We start from the raw sequence: 13687 nt of genomic DNA, 5'->3' as shown, positions 1-13687 counted from the left end.
TTACATGTTAGGCAAAGTGACATATTTCACCACTGCACTAGTATTGACAAATGGCTGTGGCTTCTACTTATGAGGTAGCAAGGAGGGGTAAAAAGAGGTCAGATTTAGAATGCATCTCAAAATAGAAGAACCAATGGGATGGCCTGATGATATGGGGTGGGAGTAAATTAAATAATAAATGACCCCTGAGTAACTGGATGGAGGAGAGTGCTGCCTACTGAGAAGGAGGAGGATGGATACTGGGGAGAAGGGAAAGGAGGATCAAGAGGTAGGTTATGTACATATTAAGTACCCAAGTAAAGAAGCTGATAGTGTTGTTGGATATGGGAGTATGAAGCTCAGGGAAGTTGTAAATATAAATTTGTGATTCATTCATTTATAGATGGAATTTAAAGCCATAAGACTGATGAGATCCTAGGGAGCCAGTATCTGTTATGAAGATAAAAAAGGATCCAAGGACTAAGCCTTTGAGGTTAGGAACAAGAGAAGGATCTAGCACAGGAGACTGTAAAGAAGTTCAAAAGAAGTAGAAGAAAACTCAGAAGAGTTTAGATGCCAGGCAAAAAACAAACAAAAAGCAAACTTCAATAAAGGGGACAATCAGCTGGAAGACTGAATACCAAGAATTGACCTCATATTTAGCACATTTGATGCCAACGTTAAGCTTGACAAGAATGGATTCTGTGGAATAAACAGGAAGAAATCCTGATTAAACTGGGTTCAAGACAAAAGGAGAAATTAGTTGTCTCTTGCTACATAAGAAGCATAGCAGCTTTAACTAACATAGATTTAGCAACTTCTAGTTTCCGTGGGTCAGGAATCCAGGCATGGCGTAGATGGTGTGGCAGTTTGATATTTATTAGCCCCCAGAAAGAGAAGGATTATGTTTGTAAACTCGTCTGTTCCTCTGGGTATGCTATCCTTTGAATGCATTAGATTCGGCTGACATGTCATGATTAAATTACCTGTTAAGATTAGGGCTTTGATTCGACCACATCAGTAGTCCACATCAGTGACTCAGGAGTTGAGTCCCCAGCCCCTTGGTGGGCTGATCTAAATGGACACTCACTCAAGAAGACACACAGGAAGAGAGAGCTCCATAGACACAGAAGAGGAGAAAACTTGGTCCTGCCATTCCTGCCATGTGACAGAAAGGAGAAGGCTCAAACAGCTAAAGCCCCAGAAAGAGAGAAGAGCCCTATGCCAGGCTACAGATGAGATCAGAAGAAGCTGGGCCCATGGAGCCTTAAGAGGAAGAAAGGAGGAGAGACCAGGCAGAGATCACCTACCATCTTGCTTCAATTTGTGGCATCAGACTTTGGCAAGAAAGTAGCCTTGAGTTGGACTCTTTAGGGCCTTGTAACTGTAAACTTTTACCCCAAATAAATACCCTTCATAAAAGTCAACAGATTTCTACTTTGCATCAGCTCCCCTTTGGCTGACTAACACAAATGGGTTCTCTGCTTCAGGGTCTCTCATAAAGCTATAATATATTGGCCAAGGCTGGGGTTTCATCTGAAGGTTTGATTGGGAAAGGATCTACTTCTAAGCTCACATTGTTACTGGCAGAATTTTAGCCCCTCACAGGTCATTAGCCTAAGGGCCTTGGTTCTTAGCGGGCTATGGGCTGGAGATAGCTATCACTTTCATGTCACATGGGTCTCCCCAACATGGCAACTTGCTCCATCAAATTTAGAAAGGAAAGAGTCTGCCTGTAAGGTGAAAGGAACTATTTTATTTAACCTAATCATAGAAGTGACATCCTATTAACTTTGCCATATCCTACTGGTTAAAAGCAAGTCACTAGGCTAGCCCACACTCAAATGGAGGGGATTATTCAGGGGCAGGAATAGCAGGATCCTGAATTGGATCCTGGGCCAGAAAAACATGATTTAAAAAAAAATGTGTTAAAGGTAAAAATTGACAAAACTTACATAAAATCTTCAAATTAAATAATATTATTATACCAATGCTTGTTATCTTTGATAATTTCACAATTTTGATTATTATACTGGGATTTGGTAAGAAAATGTCCTTGTTCATAGGACACTGAAGTATTAAGGGCAAAACAGCATCCTTAAGAGAAAAAAAGAATGAATGATAAAGCAAATATGGTTTTTAAAAAAATCATTGGAGACATATGGGAGTTGTTGTTTTTTTTAAAGATTTATTTATTACACCCCACCCCACACCCACCGCTTGCACTTGCTCTCTGCTCTGTGTCCATTTGTTGTGCGTTCTTCTGTGTCTGCTAGTTCTCTCTTCTCGTCTTCTCTTTAAGAGGCACCAGGAAGTGATCCTGGGACCCTCTGACATAGGAGAGAGACAGTCATCCGAGCCACCTCAGCTACCTGACCCGTTGTGTCTCTCACCATTTTCCTCCATGTCTCTTTTGGTTGTGTCAACTTTTTGCACCAGCTCTATGCACCCCACAGGCCAGCTTGCTTTTCACAAGGAGGCCTGGGAATCAAACCCAGGATCCTCCAAATGGTAGAAGGGAGCCCAATTGCTTGAGCCACATCCGCTTCCCATATGGGAGTTTTTACACTACTCTTGCAACTTTTCTGTAAGTTTGGAATTATTTCCAAATAAAAAGTTAATTTTTAAAAAAGGAGATAATGCGAGGTGAGAAGGTGAAGTCATTGAGTACAGAGAACTCTGTTGAGGAATTTTGCTGTGAAATGAAGCAACAATATGAGCCAGGAGTTGGAGATGTTGGAATTAAGAAGGTTTACTGGTATTATTGTTGTCTGAATATGTGATATTAAAGCACGTATATAATGGAGATGGGAATACTCCAACTGAGAAGTGCAAGTAAATGGCTTATGGGAAAGAGATAATTCCCAAAGCAAAATACATGAACAGCCAAGCAGGAATGTGTTTTGGTGCATATGTGAGGACTTGGTCTTAAATCACAGCAAGTACCGTTCATCTGCCGTAATGGGAGTAAAGCAGAATATCCTGGGTAGTAAATTCAAGTACTTTACTAGTATTTGATATTAGGGGGAAGAGAAGTGCTTTTCTAACTACTTCTATCTTCTTAGTAAAATTAAAAGCAATGTCATTAGCTAAAATTGAAAAGAGGAAAAAGAAGTGTTGGAAAATTAGATATCTTCAAAAAAAAGCATAACTATAAGAAAGAAAAGGTCAGAGAAAGAAAGCAACAATAAAGTTAACACACTTATATATATAAACCCATGAAGCTATATTACTTTGAAGAGGAAAGAAAACTATATTTATTTACACTTAACAGAAGTCTGAAAGACAAAACTCTCTAGAGAATTATAATTTTGATAGTTTATATCTGTAAGAATAGAAGAGTGATTTCTTACTAACTTCCTTGCTGACCTAATAATCACTTTTGGCTTTTAAGATTCTTAAAAACTAAACTCAGCAAAAATTTCAACCCAAATATGTGGCAGATGTTGAGTTGAACTGGTCAAGTTTCATATTATATATTGCTATTAATATAGCCTTTTTATGCCAATAAGTTTTTCATGCATAAATGAAATGCTACACTGTCTTAGCACTTGGCAGTATTGGTTTGGGTCTCAGATAGGCAGTTAGAACTCAGCCTTTCTTAAGACTTAACTTATTTGCCCAGGTAGGCAGATTCACTGTCTAAGTACCCCATGGCTTTGTTCTTGCCCCCATGTAAATTTACTTAAGAATGTATTTACTGTCTGAAGCAAAGATCTGGGTTCCTTTTAATCTGTTTCTAATGAAAATCATAAATCAGTCATGCAGTACAAGCGTTTCTAGGGGCAAAATATTTTTGATCAAATAACAGTGAGATGTATAATTAGGAATATGAAGGGGAGTCACTGGGATTCAGCCATGATGTTTCTCATCCATCAAGTTCTTCCTAAAGTATGATGATATACCAAAGTATCTTATTTGTCAGTCCTCAAAACCAGTTCAGCTTAGACCCAGATTTAGGTATGGTTGAGCTCCTGAACCACTAACCACATGTGACTATTTAAATTTAAATTAATTAAAATTAAAGTAAAATTTTTGTTTCTCAATTACACTAGCCAAATTTTAAGTACTGAATGGCCACGTGTGCTTAGTGGCTACTACAGTGGACAGTACAGATATGGAACATTTTATCATGCAGAAAGTTCTACTAGACAGCACTGGTCCAGAACAGAGAAAGCTCCAGTGATTTATCCCATACTCAAGATTGTTACAGGTCCAAGGAAATAAAGAAATAAAAACCGCTGATGCAGTCCCAGAACCATCTTGGATTTCAAAGTGACCTCAAGCTGGAGCTCTGAGCTTTCCCAATCTGGACCTGACTCAGTGTAGACCCACATCAACCATCAGAAATTTCGGAGAAAAATGAGGTTAACACTTAACTAAAATGACATAATAAGACTTGAGAAGGACCTTTTTAAACTATGAAGTGTTATGCAAAAATAAAATATTCTATTTGCCTTAACATTTGCCTTTACTTTGTTGTGGTAATCTCCCTAGATTATTATATTGAGTTATTGGACTCTACAACTTAAGATAAATGCAGAATATTTGGAGGCAGATAAGAGGAGAAACACAAAGATGATGAAAGGTTTGTGGAATATAATGCATGTAGTTAAAGAAACAAATGTTATTCATTATAGAGGACAATTTTAAAACTACCTTCAAGTGTATTCCTGTACATTATACAGAGAATTATGTCCAGCAACACTGAGAGATATTGTGGATAGAAGAATTAGATTAAATTAACAGCAAAAAAGGAGAATTTCCTGACAATGATGGCTGTGAAGGGAGTTTAAGAGTCTTCTCTAGAAGCACTTGAAAGCAGAAAAATTCCTTGCAAAATATTTTTCAGTCACCACCCCCTTCTGAAGAAAGCAGTCAGAATTCATTGTGCATATATTTCCATGTTTTGTACCATGATAAAACCTGGCCCAGCTGGTTGGCCCATGGGTTGGTTTTGGCACCTCTTAAGCCATCTGTAGACAGACTAGTGGCCACCATGAGAGCCCCATTCAAAAGGGGCCCTTTATACTGGAAAGTGATTATAAAGGATAAGTTTGTTGCCTCCTGGAGCCCAGTTCTCCTTTTCTGATAACATAACCCATTATTTCTCTCTCTCTCCCTCCCATATAATCTATGTCTGCCTAATCAGAGCTTCAGTTCTCCCTAGCCACAGTGACCAGACTCAGAAACAACAGCTAACCGAAGTCAATTATAAGGAATGTTAACTACATGACTTTTTTCAAGCTGTTAAGAACAGAGATTAGTGATGGACTTGATTATATGAAATTATAAACCTGGATCTAATGATGCGGGGTAAGTTGCTTCAACATGGAAAGTACAGGAATGCTGGGCACTTTATATACCCTTCCATTCAATACTCAAAGCAGCCAGAGATGCTGAGTAACCCCCATTCCTTCAGAGCTAGGGAAGGGAAAAGAAGGAAGAGGCAAGGGGCAATTATTCAGTAATAGACTTTCAAGTCATCCCTCTCTTTTCAGCACCATATTATTCCACCTCCCATAGTTCCTGGCCTCTTTGCAGTTCTTTAGGACAAATGAGCACTCTTCTTGTAAACAACTTCCTCTGCCCCTTAATTCTGTTACTATTGCTCCATGCTTTCCCTCTTCCAGAAACTGAGTGACATTTCTCAGCCACTTATATCCTCCCTTCTGTTTTTAATAACCTTTGAAGTTTTTTTTACCTTTACCTTCATTTTAGTGGGATCGTAGAAAGGAAAAGATATAAATGTACTTGGTCAATCCAGTGTCTTTGAAGTACCATCACGGTAAGAACAAACCATGGTGGAGGGGAAAAAAAGGAAAGAAGAATTAAAACAGCACAATTTCTACTCACTGTTGTCATGAACAAATTCGCAGAGGCTGGGACACTCTTCATCAAGTGGGTCTGGAAACCCTGTGTGTGCTTGCAAATCCTCTGAATAACAGTTAATGCTTCAGTGAGGTTGGAGATAGAATCCTTCTAAGTCCTGGCAGAGACCCAGTCTGTAGATGTTTGCAATTGCAATTTTCCCTGACTCAGTGAGAGTGATGTATGCTTCAGTTTATTTGGTTCTTTTGTTTTTATCAGCTTTTGGATTGATTCCAGGTCTTTTCCATTATGCAATTTTTGTTTACTTAACAAATTTTTAATAAGCAACTAATAGGAACAAAGCACTATATTATTTTCTAAAATACAAAGATTAAGACTCAAATCCTGCTTCAAAAGATCTTTCAATCTTTTGGAGAAAAGCAGTCTGTAAATATAAAAAAAGACAAGAGAATAAATCAACATGAGTATTTTTTCAAGAGGAGGGCAGGGCAGGGAAGGAGATGAGTGGGTGGGACAGTAGTAACATTCAAGGAAACAAAGTGTTTGAAAGTTGTCAGCCCATTCCTGCCAAATTGGAACACTGGTGTTTCCAGATGCTGCTTTAAAATTCCATCTCAGTAGCAGGATTGATATTGGACAGACCCAGATTTCAGGGTGGGAGAACTGGCCTGATGAAGGGACAATTGTTAAAATACATCATTTCACTCTATTTTTTTGCTATAATCTACACTCTTTTATGACCCTTAATTTCTCATTTAAAATTTCTAAGGTTGTTTCCAGTTCTAAAATTCTACTATTTGAACCCAAATTCTAGCTTCTGGCAGTCTTCCGATTTTATCCCACATCCTGTTTCTGAGCTATTGAATTGTTTGCTTTAAATCTTGACTTGGAATTCTACATTACTAATTACAGTCCCCACCCTAAACATATTTTTTTCTTTCCAATTTATTTTTTTATTTTTTCCAATTTATTTTTAAGGTTGTTGTAAGGTTCAAGTGACACCTAGCAAAACACAAACCTAGAAAAGAGAAAGGAGGAAACAGTTTTGTGGGTTTTTGTTTTGTTGTTGTGTGTGTGTGGTTTTTTTGATGAGAAGATATTATGTTTAACTAGAAAGATACCAAATGCCCCCAAATGCATGAGTAGAATGATATTATATTTTTTTTTCAAAAATAGCCTGAAGTGGGATTTCTTTTCCTGACCTAAATGAATCATCCAAGTTTATGATAATAATAACCCTCCAAAGCTGAAAAACCCAGGTTTTGTAATACTATAATGTAGTGCAGAGTCATCTCTCTGTAATCTAATTTGGACAACAATCTCCAATTTTATTTTCCTATGTAATTAAAGAGGACATCTTAAAATTGGATAACTTTTTGAAATAGTTGTTTTTGTTCTTATATTAGAATTATCCAAATTTTTGGCCAAAGAAACTTCAATTTTAATAATATAAAATTCACTGTAAAAACAGCGCTATGGGAGAAAATAATGTTTGCATGGCCTACTGGAGTACGTTGTTGAAGCTACTCTCAGCCAGAAGCAACCAGTGGTGGTCAGGAGACTAAATTTCAGCACTCTGGTTACACATCAAGGCACCCCGGTTGCAAAGCTTTGGTGTACAGCATGGACTTTGGTAAAGGAGTTGCCTGAAAGGCCTTGCCATCTTTTTCCCAAACCAGTATGCCTATCACCACCACATCATCCCACCAGAATTCACCCCAGAAAAAAAACAGCAGTTTTGCTGAAGGTGGGCTAAACATATGTAATTTTATTTATTTACATTGGTTTAATAATGAAAAATCAAAATAAATGAAAATGAAATTTTAATATTTTACATTAGGGTAAGATCGGCGCATTATATATTATGATTTTAGAGGTAGACCTGTTATGAGGAATTGGCAATAAAATTGTTGACCTTTATATTCATTATTTAGTGATCACATCGACCATCAGAAATACAAATTAGTTTTCACTGTGTTATCTATCATCTAGGTGTCTTGAGTTGCACATCTAATCAAAAGCCTACTGAGGTATTATGAATTCAAGGAAAAGGTATATACTATTTCTCAGGAAATTAAGAAAACTCCTTAAATTTTCTGCTCATGACCTCCTCCTGATTTAGATTAGGGAAAAAAATGTTATAAAATAAACTAGATGCCAGTTTGTGATTATGTTGTACGTTTCTATTATAAAATGATTTCCATTTTGCGGAAGGAAAAAAAGAATAATGAAGGAGAGTGACAATGGAGAAAGAAAGGCATATTTATTTACCTTTTTCAGAAATTAACTTTGTGATAAAGAAGAAATACAGATTCATGATCAAATCCACAAAAAAAAGTGTTTTAAATTTGAAGTTATTGAATAGGTGTATGCTAATAAAAGTATTTTAAAAAGTAACAAGAGGAAGGCCTATGGTAACTTTCATGATTTATTCAAAGACATTTTTCTTACAAATATGAAGCATAGACTCAAAATTCTAACAAAATATAACAATGAGTAGAATGTATCAGCATTGAGTGTCAGAGTTTACACCAATTACTTTCCTAACTTGATTTCAACTACTCAGAACAACCCTATGCTGGGTTTATTTATCATCACATATAAACAAGAATGCTGAGACCAAACAATTAATTGGCTAGTCCAAGAACATACATAGAGCCAGAAGATATACAACAAGATTAAGAAATTTGGCAGTCCAATTCGAGTGCCTAGGATCTTGACTACACTATTGTATGCTTATCCAATGCAAGAAATAGACTCTAAGGAAGTCTGATAATTTTTCTAACTTAATTATATTGATTAAAGATCTGTGGCTCCCAAAATTGTCTCCTCATTAGAATCACCTGGGGATCTTTTAAGACTCCCAAAGCCCAGGTCTCATCCCATGCCAATTGAATCATGGGGTAGGAGAGGGGAAGGAGTGGGAGCAAAGCATCAGTACTGTCGAAGATCCTCAGGTGATTGCAATGTGCAGCAAAGTTTGGGAACCACTGACCAAGGCTGATTTTGAAGGTCTCAGTCTAAAGCTGGTCTTATAATCCTAATGAACCCATTGTGTTGCAGGTTCTGGAGCCAGACATTAAGTTACACACTATGACAACTGCCTATGTGAAAATCTGCTACGCATACATATTTAATTAACTGATATTCACAGAATAAGCAATGGTGCATTTTTTTGAACACACTGAAGCAATCCTGGCTAAGTCTACAAAAAAGAGAGAGATTTGGCAATTAGCAGCTATTTTGATAGTGTTAGGCAGCTAAACAGGAAAATTAGGCCAAAAAAACCACGTTGGGACCTAATTATCCTATTTGGCTGTCTACTGTGATCAAATTAGTCACCAAATTGCCTCTTCTCTTGTTCTGTGCACTCCAGTATATTATAATTGGAAACACCTGTTAAAGTTTTGTTTTTTCTTTCTTTTTGCTATCTTTGTAGAAGATAAGAATTGAAAAGGTCCTTAAGTGTCATCTGAGCCAAGCCCTACATTTTATAGCTGAGGGAAATGAGACCACTCAATACCACATTTCCTGTTTGTTGTCTTATCTGCTCTGCATTTCTATTTGACATCATTTATATAGCAGCACGGCAACATATCAGATCTCATCTTTATTAGGCATTGCTCCTCTTCTGAGGTTCAACCACAGACTCCTTACCTATTGTCTACCAAATTCCTTCATGCCCTTTTTAGCACCTTTTCCATTCCCCACAACCAGCATTCTGACTATGTAGACCTCTCCAAACACTTGGCACAATACTCTCCTCTCCATTAGGCCTATCTAGCCCTTAACCCTGTTATTCTGCAAAACCTGACATCACGGTCTTTTGATAGGGCTGTTACTGCTGCTTACTTTCTATTCTGCTGTTTCCTGGCCTCTGAGGATTCTTAGCTGTTCAAACTTAAGTCAACATTTGTCCGTTTCTTTTTTTTTTTAAGATTTACTTTTTTTATTTAATTCTCTCCCCTCCCTGCCCCCACCGCTGTTGTGTGTTCTCTGTGTCTATTTGCTGCGTCTTCTTCGTTTGCTCTTGTTGTTGTCAGCCGCACGGGAATCTGTGTTTCTTTTGGTTGCATTATCTTGTTGTGTCAGCACTCCGTGTGGGCAGCGCCATTCCTGAGCAGGCTGCACTTTCTTTCAGGCTGGGCGGCTCTCCTTACAGGGCACACTCCTTGCGTGTGGGGCTCCCCTACGCGGGGGACCCCGCGTGGTGTGGCACTCCTGCGTGGCGTGGTATTACACTCCTAGCACGCATCAGCACTGCGCATGGGCCAGCTCCACACGGGTCAAGGAGGCCCGGGGTTTCAACGGCAGACCTCCCATGGGGTAGACGCACGCCCTAACCACTGGGCCAAGTCTGCCGCCGGACATTTGTCAGTTTCAATCAGACTTTCATGCTGTTGCTTGATTCTTTCGTTATTTTCTCATTAACTCAGGAAACCCTCCCTTTATAGAAGATTTTTTAGCTCCCAATCACAGAATCAAACATAGAATCATGGAATTTAGAGGTTGAGTTCAATTCCTTTACATTGCAGGAAATAAGATCGCATATATTAAACTTCCTCTCGCAACTTATGCATTCCAGTCAGTGTTGGGGAAGCCAAGGACATACTTAGTGGCCATCTCCCAGAATTTGCATGTCCCTCTCCTTGTCCCCTCATGCTTGTTTGTGTGCAGGTGTTAGTTATGTTTCCATTTGTGTTCTTTGCATCTAGGTGTTCCGTATGTTTCTATTTAGCAAGGGACTGCAGGCAGTAGTGAGGGGAGATGTTAATGCTTAACCAGTCCCAGCTGCTGGCCAGGGCACGACAGTTGCTCATTGGCTTAGCTTCAACACCTGGGGTATATAAAAGCTCATCACTCAGTGCAGGTGTCCCTCATCTCTCATGCAAAGCTGCTATTTACAGACCCAGAGCAGTTTCCTCCTCATGGCACCAACAAAGGTTCCCTTTTTTGTTTTGTTTTTTTATCTTTGTGCTGTGCAAGCAATAAAGCAGTCACTTACTGGGAGTTTCTGTTGTACCTGAGCCTGTGTCCCCAAGATGTAGTGTATAGCAATTTGATCCACAGTCAGGTTCCTTATTTTCTCTATGTTGCTTTGGTCCTGATTCCTCCTTGATTGTTGAGTAGATGATCTTGCCTCCTACATCACAAGAAGATTTAGGCAGTCATCCTCATTTTACCCCAGAGTATCTCTTTCCACAGTCTATTTAGTACCCTCCTTAAGTTTCAAAGGAAGACATATCCCTCTTTATTTCTAAAACACAATCCCTCTACCTTTTCATCTAAGCTGTGAAAGCCAATCCTTCCTATTTACAATGATTTTCAATTTTTAACACTTTCATGTTATCATTCTCTATGGATTTCTTTTTAAAAACATGCTCCCATATCCCAGCTCCAATAAACAGCATTACACTTTTCAAAATTACAGATTAAACAAGATTGACTCTATCATCTCTATTATTTACCAAATTTTCTCCCATTGTCAAACTTATGAAATGAATGACTTGTGCCTGCAGATTTCCACTTTCCACTCTGGAATACATATACCATTTTTATAACCTGCCAAAACTACCCTCTCAAATATTATGATCTTCTTTGCTTCCCATTAAATCCCCCAAAATCCCTTTCTATCACTTCTAATCCTTTAGAATTCCACTGTGTTGAACACTAAGTTGCTCTTATCTGGAGTTTCTATTTGTTTGTTTCATTCTTCTTTTTCCAATCATTTAATTTTCCACTACACTTCTTCTTACACCTGACCTCAAAACATGAGGGCCTGTCATATGGCTTGTCTTAGTCTTTCAGTGAGCTGTCCCTGTCTCAGAGTCTCAATTAACAACTCTATTTGGATAAGCCCAATTCAACATTTCTAGTCCATTCCTTCTACCTATAATCTAGCACCATATATCCAAATGCCTGAAGATGGCTTATTTGGGTGTTATATTACTGCCTCAACCTCAAAATGCCCTCAACATCTTCCAAAAACCTGCCTCTCTTCCAGCTACCTTTTCTCTGTCAAAAATGTTATAAATATCCCAGACTCTTGAGTGATAATTCTGGAACTTTTAAACTTCACCTTTCATTTACCTATTAGACCAGTTTATTTCAAAGACAGAATGAATCTCATAAATAATCCTTCTCCATATCACTGTCAGAGTTGCACTGTAGGTTCTTGTCATGTCACACATAGGACTGCTTTGTGGAGTTTTCCCACTTTGAGCACCAAAACTTTTGCTTTAACAATAAATACAATTTAAGTGGTTGCTAAACAAATGTGTTAACCGGTTTACATTTTGTATTATGAGTTCTCTGTTGTAAGCCAACAGACAATGAGCTTTGCCAACTTAATGAGACTAATAGAATCAAAGAAAAAATGAAACAATCAAGTCTTAGAAAGGACAGGAGCCAGAATTGATCCCAAGATATCAATAGCAGCAAATCTCATAAAAAGCAACCATCCAACATGTCTCCATTCAAGATTCAAATTTATGGAAAAAAATTCTACTTATGTTCATCTTGATCATTTGTCCATACTTGAAGAGGGGGTAGGATGCCATGATTAGAAGATCTCTAGACTCACAGTAGTGGAGAAGCAGGTCCTCAAAAGACAAGACCCTTGGTGCTAATATTGTCCATTACAAATACACTCTCATTTAATCCTGACAACATTATATGGTCAGTAGTATTATCCCCATTTTACTGAGGAGGAAGCTGAAGGTCAGAGTTCAGAGAAGTTAATAACTTTTCCAAGTATGTAGGGCTAGAAACTGGCACTCACATGTCTTCTCCTGGCTCAGTCACAAGGCTTTCTGTCTCTTTTTTTTTTAAATGATCTCTCTTCTACATCTCTACCTCACCCCTCTGAGTAGAATTCTCTACCCCTTCACTGAGTCAGGGTAAGTTATAATTGGCTCCCTTTGGTAGAAAACATCACTTCCTTATTTAGTTCTAGGCTGAAAATGGAATGCAGGACTATAATGCTTTATTTGTAAAACAACTAAATCCTCCCTTGCAGCAGGATTATCATTTAACTCTTCACCTGCAATGCAGTGCAGATGAAAGTAATGCAATTCATCTGCTTTGCACCAGTTTTGTCACTGGATGTATTATCTCTTCTTCAACAGAAGGTGGTAAAAGTTGATAAAGATGAAATTCTTCAGTCTTATAACTGCAGAATGATTGCTAACAGCTCCCATGGGACAAAAATAGAGTGTAGGATAAAGAAAACATAGGTCTTCCCATTTGGCAAGAATTGCTTGCTGCTTCTTTCCAAGCAGTGAAAATAATCAGCTCAGAGTTGACTGGATTCAATAGGTAAATGCCTTTATTTTAGCAAAATAATCCTTTGCTAGACAAGTTTTTGCTTTATATTTTAATGACATCAACTATAATGTTTTATTTTGGATTTTGTAACTGGATAGTTTAAGACCCTTAAAACATAATTGAGTTTTTAAAAACATCTAATTATAAGGTTTGATTAATAGAGGACAGTTTCTGTATTAAATGAATTTTATTAAACTTCCCATTTTGCTTACTTTTCTTAAAGCCACACTGAAAATCAAACTAAATTTCTTTGCATAGTATTTAAGATACTGAGGTTGACAACTAATTGTATACCTAAATCTGTTCTCCCTACTTCTACAGCAGAGTTTTGTCTGGTACATCTCATTCAGCTAGAAAAGTCAGACTGCCCTGCAGCTGGATACGACCAAGTGACTGTATTCTCTTTGGAATGTGAGCAGACGTAACGTGTTCAGTTTGCTTAAAGAAAAGTATTTCCCTTCCACTTTTTTTGTGTTCCTATACTGTAATCTGGGCCATGCAGATCAAATGAAGTTTAGAAGATGACAGAGCAATTAGCTGGAAGGAACCC

The sequence above is a fragment of the Dasypus novemcinctus genome, chromosome 5 (genome assembly GCF_030445035.2).
Source record: "Dasypus novemcinctus isolate mDasNov1 chromosome 5, mDasNov1.1.hap2, whole genome shotgun sequence".
Taxonomy (NCBI): Eukaryota; Metazoa; Chordata; class Mammalia; order Cingulata; family Dasypodidae; genus Dasypus; species Dasypus novemcinctus.
This window is presented reverse-complemented; position numbering follows the sequence as displayed.